Below are 15,528 nucleotides of genomic sequence, written 5' to 3' on the forward strand. Positions count from 1 at the left end.
ATGAAATTTTGCCAACATTCACAGAATTCCCGAAAATTGGGGCGTTACAACTCTACCCTCCTTAAAGAAATTTCGTCCTCGAAATTTACCTAATCCAAACAGATGAGGGTATTGCTATTGCATCGTCTCTTCTGGCCCCCAAATTCAGAAGTTTCCCCTTCCTTAACTTGTTGAAAACGAGCGACCAAAGACTCATCGTTCAACTGTTTTTCCTTAATCTGATCCACCCACGTTGGCCTCACTTGCAACTCAGCCAACAGACTTCCATCATCATATAGACTCAGACGAGCAAACATTGCTCTCAGATCAGATACAGCTCTACAACTTAGAGCATCGGCTACCACATTAGTCTTGCTTGGGTGATACTCGATCAAACAGTCATAATCCTTAAGCAACTCAATCCATCTCCTTTGCCTAAGGTTCAGCTCCTTCTGAGTCAACAAATACTTAAGACTCTTATGGTCAGTGTATATAATACACCTTTCTCCGTACAAGTAATGTCTCCAAATCTTAAGTGCAAATATCACTGCTGCCAACTCTAAATCATGAGTCAAATAGTTTCCCTCATGAGGCTTAAGCTATCGTGATGCATATGCAACCACCTTACCCTCTTGCATTAACACGCAGCCCAAACCCACGTGTGATGAGTCACTGTACACAGTAAAATCATTCCCAGACTTCGGCTGAATTAACACAAGTGCTTCAGTCAGAACTTTCTTCAACTTCTCAAAAGCTTCCTGCTGTTTCTTAGTCCATACAAACGGTACTCCCTTCCTTATGTGTTTTGTCAGAGGTGCTGCCATCATAGAAAAAAAACCTTCTACAAACCTTCTGTAGTATCCTGCCAGTCCTAGAAAACTCCGTATTTCTGACATTGACCTAGGCGGCTTCCACTCCAAAATCACTTCAACTTTCCGAGGGTCCACCTTAATCCACTCAGCAGAGACCACATGTCCTAAGAAGGTTACCTCCCTCAACCAAAGTTCAGACTTGCTGAACTTCACAAAAAGTTCCTTCTCCCTTAACACTTACAGCACTATACGGAGATGCTCATCATGTTTCGTTTCAGTTTTAGAATATACCAGGATATCATCAATAAAGACGACTACGAACTGATCCAAAAATGGTCGGAACACACGATTCATCAGATCCATAAATGCTGCAGGAGCGTTCGTTAGTCCAAATGGCATAACCAGAAACTCGTAATGACCATACCGAGTCCTGAATGTCGTCTTTTGGATGTCTACCTCCTTGACCCTTAACTAATGATATCCAGATCGAAGGTCGATCTTGGAAAATACAGAAGCTCCTCTAAGCTGGTCGAATAGATCGTCAATCCTTGGCAGTGGATACTTATTCTTAATCGTCAGTTTGTTCAACTGGCGATAATCAATGCACATCCGCATCGTACCATCCTTCTTTTTCACGAATAGCACTGGTGCTCCCCATGGAGACACGCTTGGCCTAATAAAGCCCCTATCCAATGACTCTTGAATTTGAGCATTTAACTCTACTAACTCCTTCGGTGCCATCCTATACGGTGCGATAGACACAGGCGCCATTCCAGGCAACAAGTCTATTCCAAACTCAACTTCTCGATTCGGAGGCAATCCTGGAAGCTCCTCCGGAAAAACATCTTGGAACTCCTTTACGGTCCTAACCTTATCCACTGTTAGTCCCTCCTCTTCCGACTGACTTACAAATACCAAATAGACCTCACAACCTTTCTGAATCCACTTTTCGGCCCTTGCCGACACCATATTGGACAAATAATCCCTTCTCTCACCTATCACCATAACCTCCTCATCCTTTGTGGTCCTTAACACCATTCGTTTAGTAGTACAATCCAGGGTCACCTTATGCTTAACAAGCTAGTCCATTCCCAAAATGAGATCAAACTCTCCGAACGGTAACTCCATCAGATCTCCAGGGAAAATCTTACCTTGAGTTTCTAAGGGTACATCCCTATACAGTTTGTCTACCCTAACCGAGTGACCCAAAGGACTTAGTACAGATACCCCACTCACAATCTCCTCAGAGCAGTCCAAGTCGTCCATAATCCGTTCTGTGGCCTCCAACCAATATTCCACCACATTCGGGGCTATACAAGACACGCCCCTAAAGATCTCCGCTCCATTAGCCCGAAGTCGTTCAGAAATAGATCCCCGAACTCCATTGTCCGCACTTGCCCTAGTAACCCTTTCCAGAACACGAAGCATTACCTGTGACAAGGCATCATCCCCGGTACCGCGGTCATGAGACTCTACCTCTGTTGTCAGTGGTACCGGTGCATCTACCGCCGGCATATGTCTCGAAGACGAAGATCTCGCTCGAGCACTTCCTCGGCTCCATCCACGGCCTCTTGTACTCATGTCGTATTATCTTGATTACGAATTTTTATGCATCAATTAATATTCCAGTGTTTATTACAGATGTTTTATGAATCAGACAGTAGTTCAGAGTTTGTTTTCGCAGAATCGAAGTCTAGCTACAGTTTCAGTCTCTTATCAGATTTTCCTATGGTTTCAGTATCATCCTATCTGGAGTATCCTAATAGGGTTTCAGTACAAACAGATAATTCAGGAAAATATTCAGAAAAGTTTAGAGTAATACTTACAGACTTGAGCCGGAGATTCGGAATGCCACATTCTTAAGATCTAAATTTTGAAAATTGAGTTTTTCACATTCTTTATAAAATTTTCATTTTCGAAAATCTTTGTTTTTGTAAACCCATTCCACAGCCGAGTTGTTGTTACTGGGCTCTGATACCACTAAATGTAGCACCCCAAACCCGGCCCAGAAGTTATGGCCAGATCCGGCATGCCACATCAAAAACAAAAAAAAAAAAAAATTCCATTCTAAGTCCAGAAAATCGTACTTGATGTTCAAAAGATTAATTCATTAAGGGTTAAAGTGAATGGAAGTTGTGCACCTGGTAGGAAACCGGAAAAGAGGTGGTGAGTCCATCGGATCTTAAGTACCAAGCTCCTTCGGATCCAATCCTAGACATGCATACCGCCATTGCCACACCTTAACGTCATGGATATTTCTAGGAAACCGATTTGATTAAGTCATTTTTAGGAAAAGTAATTAATTTTGGAAAATACTTTCATTGCGGAAGCTTTGCTTGTTGTCGTGTTATTTTGAAATCAATTGTTGTTTTTGAAAACGCGCCCTAAAGCTATCCAATTTCAACATTTAAAATAAGTAATACCTATCTTAGTAATACATATTAAAACCATCAAAAATAATTAAGCGGCCTTATTACATTTAAAAGCCCAAAACCTCAAACGTAATTAAAAGGATGTCTAGTTCACGAGAAGAAAATCAAACTTTCGAGCGGGTGGCCACTCGAATTCCCTCACGACTCCAAGCCCACTATGGTTGGGGATTTCTGCGTGGATGAAAATAAAAGGGGTGAGTTTGGGGAAACTCGGTGTGTAAGGAAAACCCATTCAAAGCCCAAGTCACTCAAGCCTATTGGGCCTAAGCCCATTCGGTAATAGTGGTCTTGTCTTGGGCGAGCCCTTTTCAAATTACAATAAAGCGGGCCTTAGCCCTTATTCAGATAACAATGATGGCCCATAGGCCCATTTCAAAATACATGCAACATCAATAACATATGCAAGCCCATTTGGGAGACTACTCAACCCACCAACCACTACACTCCACCCGTACCACCATACACTCCATGTGGGATAGCTCAACCCACCCAAATTTAACACTCCACATTTGCAACATTCTTTGCTCAGTTAACGATAAATTGAGGCAAAGCCTCCAAGACGTGGACAAGCCACTTTCAAGATTCCTCCGTCAATATGCCAGTCCATGCATCGATAATAACAACATAGCATGCGATAAATAACAACAATCAAACATGTAATTAAGTCAATTTAACCCTAGGGGTATTTGGTAATTTATCTCCTAGGGGTAAACGTAAATTTTTACTTTTAAAGGTATTTCAGTAATTTATCTATTTTAGGGTTTTTCATGCATATTCCTACCTTTCACGTACTACGTAATCACGTGCGAGGGTTCTTACGAATTGGGCCGCTGGCCCATCATTCCAATTTTGGCCCATTAGGCCCAAAAATATCGAGAACACGTAAATCATGCACTTTGCAGTCCAAACATTGTAACTTCCCAAAAACATTAATCGATTTACCTCACGAGCATTCGCACACTCGCAAATCTACAAAATACCGGTTTTCGGCATTTCAGTTTTTCGACTTTTGCCGATCTAGACTAAGAAAGAGGGTGTTAGTTACACACCTGTTTGCGACGATATGCTGACGAGATCCACACACGAACTGCCTACAATTGGATTACTAACACGTTAATCTAACTATTCAAATACAAACTACGTATTAACTCCTTACAATATTCGGCCAACCACACCTACAGGTCATAGTAAGCTTATAAGAAATCAATAAACAACTCATTAACAAATTTTTGTCAATGTTTACCACATAATCATAATTTCACTGCAAGCTGTCTTCCTGAGCAACAGTCACTAAATTATTTATAATTGGAGCTACGAAACTCCAAATCAAGTTCCGTTAATTTTCCTTGAAAATAGACTCATATATCTTCTATCCATAAAATTTTCAGAATTTTTGGTTTAGCCAATCAATACCAGATTTTTCTCAAAGTATCCCATGTTTCACTGTTTGACTAATCTGACCACTCTTCATTACGAATCAAATTTCTCATTGTACAGAATTCAAAATATGTTCTTGTTTATTTCATTAGAAACTAGACTCAATAAGCTTTAATTACATAATTTATTCAGCTTCTAATTCATCTCCCACAATTTATGGTGATTTTCCAAAGTCATGTTACTGCTGTTGTCCCAAGCAGATTTATTACCAAATCACTCTTTCATACACCTATCTTGCATGCATGTTATTTAAACATGTATATCACCAATCAATCATCACATATCTATGATTTTTACTTAAACATAATCTCCATTTCATCATTTCAAAGCACAACATGTTAGCCGATTTTTCCCTTTAGCATCTAAGGCACATGCATGCTCATTTGTTTGGCTCAACTTCACATATCTTCCATTTTTCATCAAAAGAACATGAAACAACAACCATTTCCTTCATTTTAATTCATGACTAAATGCTCACAACACAACTAAAAATCAAAATATACTTCAAGAGTTAACGTAGAATCAAGAAGAACTCATGAACCTCAAAATAGAAGCAAGGTACCAAGAACTTACCTTCAATTTTCCTCCTCCTAATGACCAAATACTCAAGAGCTTTCTCCTCTCCTTTCTCTTCTCTAACTTTCAGCTATGATGAACAAAGATGGACAAAACTTTGTTCTTTTTACCCCTTTTTCTTTTAATAAAACTTCGTATTTCATCCATTTAATTATTTAATACAAAAGACATGAAATTCTTATCATGAAACATTTACCTAACCCATTATCATGAAACATTTACCTAACCCATTATCATGGAACATTTACCTATATAACCTATTATCATGGAACATTTACCTAACCTATTATCAATTTGTATCAATTTGTACCATAAATTATGGATATCAAGTGTACATTTTGTCTACAATAACATGATGGCTAGCCACTTCATGTAAAATGGGAGGTTTGTCATGCAAATCCTCCTATTTTGCACTCCTATTTATTTGGCCACGTCAATTTAGCCTATAGCATTTTCAAACATTTTCACATAGGTCCTATTTCATAATTTCACTCACAAATGACAAAATCAAAGCATGAAATTTTGCCAACATTCACAGAATTTCCAAAAATTGGGGCGTTACACTTTTAAAGCCTTATAAAACTTTCATTGTTGATTTCTTGAAGAATTAGGCTTAAAATTCATATATTTTAAACCTAGATTGTGAAAAAGGACTAGATTGTAAACTTAATTTAACTTATTGTTAACTTTGTTATATTAGGGACCAAATTGAATAAATGTAAAATTTATCATAAATTAAGAAATAGAAAGTATAAGGTCCCTAATTAGAATATATGAAATTGAATTTCAATCCAGAGCTATGAATTAGAAGTTATGCTTACCTCGAGTTTAGGGACTAAATTGTATAAAATGTAAAACATGAGAGAAATAAAAAAATGAATTTATATGGGTTCATACATATAATAACATTGTATGAAAGTGATTGGTATTGATTTTTATATATAAAAAATTGTATAGATCAAGATTTTGACCAAAGTGGATCTACTAGGGGAAAAGCAAAAATTATGGATTAGTCCCTAAAGTTTCAATTCTTTTCACATTTTCAACAAGTTCATATGGAATTTATCATCTTATTTTATGTTATGTGTAATTTTGTGTTTGATTTCATATATCTGTTTGGATATAGTTAAAACACTAGTGAAATTAGCATGTATGGCTAGTAATGGATTGAATTGAAAAGTTATGTGGTCGTTGGCTCTTATGTAACAAGACAGAGTACAAATGTGAAAGTTGATTGATTATAGGGCATGTAAATATGTGATCATGTACAGGGTATGCAATGAATTATGGAAGATTACAGGGATTATACGTAAATGATGCCTGTGTGAACTTAGTAAAAGCGTAAGATACGATTGACATGCCAATAGAGTTATACATGCGCTTGATTAGAGATTTTACATATTATAATGAGATCTAGAATTTATTTCAAATTCTCAGGTTATATGTAACATAGGTTTAGCCTGAAAGAGTAACCTGATCCAATTTCAACTTGTATAAGCAACCTTGATGCAATTTCAGCTTGTGTGAGCTACATAGTTCACCCGTGTATCCGAGTCTGTTTTACTATAGTTCCAACGGGTGATATTTATCATAATTGAAATGGAAGAGCTTGAAAATGTATTGAATATGAATGATATATGTTTATAACTTGTTATGTGACATCAGATTACTTTGGTATGAAGTAATGTTACTCATGATGTACAAGTATGTCAACCTATTTGAATGTTAATGTTGGCAAGTGACTAGTTAAGGCATTGTGCTATTTAGCATTGGGTAGAAAGTTTTGGGCTAAGGCTATAACATATACTTGTCTTTTTATTAATCGCCTACCATCTACAACAATTGAAAGAAAAACACCATTGGAGAAATAGAGTGGAAAGTCTACTACAAATTATGATTCCTTACATATGTTTGGTTCCACTGTATACTATCTTGTTAAGGTATCAAAGTTGGATCCAATAGCTAAGGAATTAGAGTTCTTAAGTATCACTTCTGGCATAAAAGGTTTTTGTCTATAATGTCTTGAAACAAAGAAAATTATCTTTAGCAGGGATGTCACCTTTGATGAATCTATCGTGTTTTTAGAGGTGCAAAAGGAGTAGTCAGATGATACTCATAAGTAGGTGGAGTTTGAAAGAGTGGTGATTCCAGCAAATGAAGAAGTTCATGATTCTCCTATTGTAGAAGAAGACTCTAGTAAGGAAGATCCACCCCATCCCTTTCCCTCTCTCCCTTCCTCTCCTTTTCTGTTATTGCTTCTACAAATTCACCTAGGAAGAGAAAAAGCTGAACAAAAGACTTGTTGAGAAGCTTAATCAAGAACTAGCCAAATACAGGGAAGTTAACGATTTGTTCTTGGAGAAACCAATTGTTGCCACAAAAGGTTTAGAGAGCTCTAAATGTTAGGAAAAGAAAGGACCAATTCCTGATGGTGTGAAATTGAGGAAGAAAAAGAAGAAATTAAAACATCTAAGGACTCAAAATGTAGAGCCTGAATGCAGATCAAAAGATTCGAGCCCAGTTTCTGTTCTTGTTTTTGATCAATTCATCATTTATTATGATGTTCCTACATCAGGTCGGTGTTTCTCTATTATGTACAAGTTTGTATATGTTTGATTTTGTTTATGGTTATGTTCTTTTTTTTAAAGTGAATTTTGAATTATTTGTAACAAATGAAGATTCAAAAGCAACAAGGGTCAAACCTAATATGAATTTGCAACAACAGAGAGGGAAAGGGATGGGGTAAGGTGGGCGGGGGATTTTTTTAATATTAATATAATTAAAATTATTTAATATTATTATAAATATTAATATAAAATTTCAGTTTATTATTATATATTTTTTGAAAATATTTATGTACTTTTATATATTTCTATGTATATTATGAATATTTTAGAATTAGGATCAAACTGAGAGCTTTTGTACATTTTGAGGGTTATTTTTTAAAAAATTATGACTAAATTGATATAATATGTAAAAATTGAGGGCTAAATTTGTTATCTCGCCATGTCAGCTTGTCATCTGTGATTCTAACGGAGTGACCAAAATGAGTAAACTATGTAACATAGGTGCTTAAATTGTAAAATTTTTATTTTGGACGCTTAAAATAAATTTTTTATAGTTGGGTGATTATCTATGTAATTTACCCTTAATTTTTGAATATTAGAAAATAATATATTTATTAAAATAATTGTAATATTTTAATTACTGAAATAGTTATCATATTTTAATTGTATTCACCAACATTATTTTACATTAAATACAAGAATTGAAAAGTTAAAATTAAAAAAAAACTTAAATTAGTACGTTAAGAAAATATACATATTTACGGCATCGGGAAGTTTTTTTTATTTTAATCTTTTTAATTTTACCCAAGTCCATTTGTATTGAGCTTAAAGAAGTGACATAGATACCCAACATACTATTCAAAATAGCCGAGTCCATTTGCATTGATGTCGAATTGAGGGGCATTCTTGATGGACTATTGATAATTTAAAAAAGAGGTCATGATAGGGTGTTCATCCAATCTGATAATTTAGAGGTAATGAGAGCTATCTGTGATAGTAAGTCAGTCGGGTCAAACTATTCACTGATTAGGAGAATTCAATAAATAATATCAGGAAGATCAATGGTTTTTGAGGCATGCTCCTAGCCAAAATAATCAAGTCGCAGATGGTTTAGCTAAAATGACTTTTGGTAACACGGAAGGTTTGTGTATGTCTGATGTGTCACATTCCAAAAATTGGATTAGTGAACTGAGAGTTGTAACTCCTTGAATTTTAAGCTTGTGTTTGCATGTTTATATCAAATATTAAGTAATTGACCTAGTGGTAAAGAGTTAGTGAAATTGTTCTTGAGACCCAAATTCAATTACCTTCCCCTGCGTATTTATTTTTTTTAGCTTATTTTTGCTTCCTAAAGCCTAGTTGCCGTTCAAGCCTCTTTAACCTAGTATATTTGCTAAGTTTTATTAAGTTTCAGCCTTCTTTTATTCATTTTCACTCTCTCATTGTTGTCCCTTACTTTTTCCTTCACCTTTTTTCTCTCATTTTTTTTCATTCTTTCACCATTGTTATTGCTAGTCACTACATCTCTTTGCTCACTCTTTTTGCTTATTTGTTGTTGTAAACCCCAAAATAGGGCCTAAGAATTTTAAGGGTATTTTAGGAATTTTAGCCTTAGAGCATTCAGAATTTTTGTGCCATGGTATATCGGTAATGTTTCTGATTATTGTTTTTAGAAAATCAAATCAATTTCTAAAAATGATTTTTAAATAAATTTAATTTTGAAAATAGGACTAATTTGTAAAAGGGTCAGAACTTTGGGTTTTTATAAAGCAATTTAATCAAAATTTAAAATTCACCCTATGTCTTTCCATAGCTAGTTTATTTTCACATTAACTTTTCCCTTTTATTTGCTCTTACTACCCCATGCTCTCCCAAGTCCTCCCATTCAATTTTTTTTTTAAAACCTAAATTTCTTTTATTCCTATCACTTTCCAAATCATTAAACCTCCATAAAATCAAGAAAAATACCCAAAAACACCATAGATTCCTCCATTGTTAAGCTTTTGGATTTTCAAGTTTTTGATCAAAAGCTCAGTTTTTGGTCATATAAGTAACGGTTCAACTCCGAAATAGGTTTAAATGTTATTTAGTCTAAAAACTAGTTTGTAGCCATTAAATCACATGTCTTGGATAAAAGTCGAAAATTGGCTCGTTAATGGTGGATTTTGGGAATTTGGGTAAAAACATGGTTTTAAAGTGTTTTTCAATTAGTTTCTACATGATTAAAAGGTTTCTATACGCACTTTGAAGTTTCGTTAAAGATTTCTTGAGATTTAATGAATTTTTGTTAAAATTGCCATGAACATGTCGAAAATTTCGATACCATGAATTTAGTAGTTTTGTGTAGTTTAAAGGTTGAGAATCTGTCACAGGTGAATAATTAGATGAACGAAATTAGTTTTAAATGAAAAGATTAAGTATAGACCGAGATATTTGGAATTTAAGTTTGTTAGTCGAAATTTTAGATTCATAAGGAATATAGCTTAGACTAGCATTTTTGGTTGGTTTAAGTGAGTCTTTGGCTGAATATTTAATCATCTCTGGACGTACAAATGTCTAGAGTGTGAATATTAGAATAAAATAGAGAATTACGGGGCGATATCTGCAAGTATACGGGTCAAGTTGTAATATAGATTTTATAACGAAGTAGGTGAGTACTTTGAGGATCGTACCCAAGGGAGGCAAGTATTATATCAATTTAAACCCAAACAAGTAAAGATCTAATTAATACTCTTTAATCATTTATAGTATGAGAGCAAAACAAGAAGTGTTTTTAGGGTTTGTAAACTAATAAATTACAATCAAATTAAAGAATTAAAACTGTAAAAGATAGGGACAAATAAAGTGAATCAAATCTGAATATGGGTGATCAGCTTGCTTTGGCAATCCCATTAACTATCATTTTGAGTTCTTCTGAACCAACTAGTCACTACCCTAGCAAGATCTTTCGATCTTTCACTAACATAACGAGTCAGCAAGAACTACTTATCTTCTGACCTCGTAGTCCAGACTAGCTTGGGGTAAAGGTGTTCACGAATGGGCAATACCAATTTTGGGTTAATTCCCACTCAAGCTTAGGGTTTGTTTCACATTCTTCCTTTCCCAAACAGTTGATCCGTTGAGTAACCCTACAAAATAGTTAAGAGATTATGCCTCCACTCACTAATCCCCCATAAAAGGATTAGGTCCTCATGGTTTTCATTAAAAAAAAATATGGAATAAATGGAAGAATCAATTAAGGAATGGGGTGAAATAGATATTTTAACAAAGCCTGATTTATATTGAGAAATAGTGCGAATCCACAAAAGTTGATCTCCTTTAGAATCAAATCTCTTGAAGAAAACAAATAACTAAAACTACAGAAACTAAGAAAGAAAGAAAACAATTTGTAAACCTAAAGAGAAAATCTAAGCTAATGGAATGATGCCTATAATGTGTGCCAAAGAGGTCTATTTATAGCCTTCAGGTAGCCTTTGTCTTTAGCCCTAGGGTAGTTGACATTCTCGAGCTTAAAGTTCGATTGTGCAAACCAAAATGCCCCTACTTCGTGTTTTATTCTCGTCACAGAGTCGATGTCACAACACACCAGGACCTGTGTTGTGACACCCTTAGCCTATGTCGCGACATTGAAGGTAGTTTCTTACTTTCTCTATTTTTCCCTCTATGTTGCGACATCAGATTCCCTATATTGCAACATAGTGTCCAATATTGACCCGAAATGCCCTCTAATGGTCTCCTGCACACTCACAAAGTGCGTTAGCTATCCCTTAGGCCTCATTCGACCCTTAAGGTTAAAAAAAGACTCAATGTGCATATTTTATTGAATGTAAACAAAACTAAAGAAACTAAATTAAAACATAATGAAAATGCTTGTATTCAAGCTCCTTAAATGTGAAAACTAGTTTAATCTGCTACACTAAATTACGACAGATCAATGTTGATTGTGTATATTGTGTGGTTATTATGTGTAAAGCATCGGAATCATTGGAACCTTCTTCGAGCAAGGTGAAAGGCAAGGGAAAACTAGTTTAAGCTTTCGACTTTTCAGCGAAAGCGTAATCGATTAGTGTTTGGAATCGCTGCTAGTAGACACGATTCATAGTGTTAATTGGGAGCTTAGGAATAACCTAAACCCCTATATTAAGTTCTGAAGTTTACTTCCTCTAATTGATGTTAATTAGAATAAGGTGTTTTAATCTTACTGCATTACTTCTATTTGACTTTAAGTAGAATAAGGTTTTTAAACCTATATATAGACGTAATCGTCTCTCCTCTTATATCATTTGAATTCAAAATAGTGAATTTTTTTTTCCTCCGCCTATGATTTTTTCCAGAAAATGTTTCCATGTAAAATTCTATGTGTTCTTATCTCTCTTTCTTTACTATTCATTGTCATTATCGACGTTTTATTTTCACAGTAAGCAACTTTTTAATTGGACTTTAATTAAACTTGGTAGAAACTTATTTTTTTAATAAAAAAAGAGAAGTCCAGTATCGATTTTTTGAAATATATAAGCAAAAATATTTTAAGAATAAATTTTCTAAGAATCTGATAAATTTTTTTACTGGGCCATTTTCGTGGCCAATGTGGCCTTTAGAATCCAACCATAACTTTTAGGTCAGGTTACATGATGCCTCCTTAAAGATGTCCAAGTAGTTTTAGAGAAGGATAGAGCAAGAGAATATCTTTTTGAAATTATTTATAGTTTTGTTTTACACCAAAGAAAGATAACAATAAATTATTTTTATAAATATTAATTTAAGTAAAGTCAGCTTGAATTTATAAAACATTTATATAAAGCCAAACTCAAATGGCACGGATATTTGGTACTTTATTTTGGTTTCACCACCTCAATGTTTGAGTGGATTCTTCACATCCCATATACTTTAACTCAGGCTTCCAATTGGTTGAAAGCTATGACTCCTTAAATTGGCGTCCTAAATCGACTTCTTTCAACTTTAATTTTATTAGTTTCAGCTTTTGTTCAATTTCCTCCTTGTTTTGCTCTTCCCCAATTGTTATATCCCCCCTTGGACTTGATCAAAGCTTTTCTCCCTGATTTTTACCCTCAATTGATTAATCAATTTTGTCATGGCTCAAGGATAAAGGTGATGCCTTAGTAACTTTGAGATTTAATGTAATGATTTATTTTTTAAATTTTTTATTGAATTAGGAGGCCTCCGAGGTTGACTTTTGATTCGAAGCTCTATCTTTTTGAATTATTAAGCCTTAATGTAAAGGGTCAATTTTGCTTTGGCTTTTCAAGTATCAACTAAGACCTGTTTAAGGTTGAATTATTATTATTTTTATAATTAAGGTTGGTTGTTCAATTGAGCTCCCTTCTTTTCAAATAACGTCTGCTAAGTTTTTGAGGGCCCCAAAATCCAAAAGCCAAGTTCTTTGATTAAGGGGAATCCCGTCTATCACAATAATTAATGTTCTTATACCAACATAGAACAGCTAATCCATTTTGTTTATTGTTTATTGTTGATTTTTGTTTTTTTCTTTTTGAAGTATGTATGTTAAATAAATTTCAACTGCACAACATTGTCGTTTAGGAATTTATTTGGGTTGTTTTAGATATTTAGTTAGATATAGAGTAGGGCGAATCCAGATAATTTTTTTAACGGATCGAAATAAAATTTTATTTTTTAATAGTTTATATCTTATAAATTTTAAAAGAAATTTTATAATTTTAAGAGGGCCAAAATGTAATTTATCTTAATTAATTTAAAGTTTTCTAAAGGGCTGAAATAATAATTTTCTATTTTAGAATGCGACTCCCGGATTCGCCTATGTTATGAAGTAAATGGTCGCCCTTGTGGATAGAAAAGAAAAGTTGGTTTAAAATCATGGGTATTTTCTTTGAGTTAAGAAGTCCTCAAATTGTCAATTAGATTTTAAGTTAATCTTTAAATTTATAATATTTTAATTGAGTCATCATGTTTTTTCATCAATAATTATTTTAGATGTTAAATGTCAATTTGAATATAATGTGGAGTATATTTAAAATACACACTTTGGCCGATTAAGTCCTAATTCGATTGACATCAGAATTGTTGTCAATATAGGAGGACATGAGTTTGAGTGTGTTGAAGCGCATTATCCTCCTATTTAAGGGTTGAGGAGGGGCTATAGGTAGTTCTAGACTTTGTATAAAAAAATACACACTTTGGGGTTAATTGAACTAAATATCTCTAAATAATCGGTCATATTTTAAATTAGTCCCTAAACTTTAAAATATTCTAATTGAGTCATCAAGTTGTTTTGTTAGCTTAACTATCAATTTAGACATTAAATGTCAGTTTGAATCTAACATAGAAAATATTCAAAATAAGCTAATCAAATTATCCAAGTTATCCATCTAATAGTTACACAAATATTTGCAATTTGCTCTGCATATTTTAAATATACTCCAGGTCTTATTTGGGATGACATTTAACACCCAAGTTAATGACTATATTGACAAAAGAACTCTATTGATATGATATTGACATTTGAAGACTCAATTAAAATATTTTAAAGTTTAGAGACCAATTAAAATCCAAACCTATATTTTATATGCTAACAATTCAATTTATGTAAATTTTGGCATGTTTCCTTGTATGTGTCTTATTCATGTTAGTTTCTTATTTTGTATAACTCGTTGTAATATAATTCAAAACATAATTTATTTATATAGATTTTTGTTATACATGATCACAATGTGACTGCTTTCATACATATGCAATTTTTAGGATTAAGTAAAACGAGGGTGGGGTTCCTTTCTCTCTTCCAATCGTCAATCTATCTAGCCACCGTACACATCTTTGGGCCCTTTCTTCCACAATGGGAGCTCTCCATTGCTTCTCCCTTTCATCTCATGAATCACTAATGACTTTTCGTTTTATATGGGTGAATCGTTTCAATTATTTCCATCACCTTCTTCATTTTGTTAAAATCTTGCATCAACAATTAGTACGATGAGCCAACATCGTACCAAAATAAGTTGAGGTGACTCCTTCCAACAAAAGCACAAAAATCACTCGTGCCGATTTACGGTAATTCCATATCTCAAGCAGGTCAACCTCTCTTACCCTTTTTTATTTGATATGGGTTTCAAATATGTTAAGCCATAAGGTTTCAATAACTTGTGTCATAAAACAGAAAAAAACCCACGAAAGGTGTGTTGGAACACCACGAGGGTGTAACCCTCTGGTGTATGCATGCATGCATATATATTATATGTTTATTATAAAGAAAGTAAAATTAACGTATAAATTATCAAAATAGTAATTTTTGTTTGCCTCAGATTATATTTTAGTCACTTATATTTGAAATGTTACGTCTTAGTCACTTACATTATCGTGTTGTAACATTTTAGTCATTGAGCCGTTAATTGTCATTAACAGTGCAACGGTAAGTTTACGTGACACGTTAAATCATCATTTTAAACGAAAATTTTAGGTTAAATTATACAATAGATCTCTATATTTTTTCATTTGAGCAATTTAATTCTTTTCTTTTATGTTCTTTTAACTTTATTTATTTATTTATTTTCCATTCTCTTCTGCTTCTCCCTCCCTCTGTTTTTCTCCCTTCTCCATTTCTTTTAACTTAGTTTTTCTATGTTTTCCATTTGTTAAAACTAGTCCCTATACTTTTATTTTTTTGAACAATTTAATTTTTTTCTTTTTATTTCTTTATTTGTTAAAGCCAAATGTCTTTGATTACATACTCTATGT

This window comes from Gossypium arboreum, chromosome 10 (assembly GCF_025698485.1).
Source record: "Gossypium arboreum isolate Shixiya-1 chromosome 10, ASM2569848v2, whole genome shotgun sequence".
NCBI classification, from domain to species: domain Eukaryota; kingdom Viridiplantae; phylum Streptophyta; class Magnoliopsida; order Malvales; family Malvaceae; genus Gossypium; species Gossypium arboreum.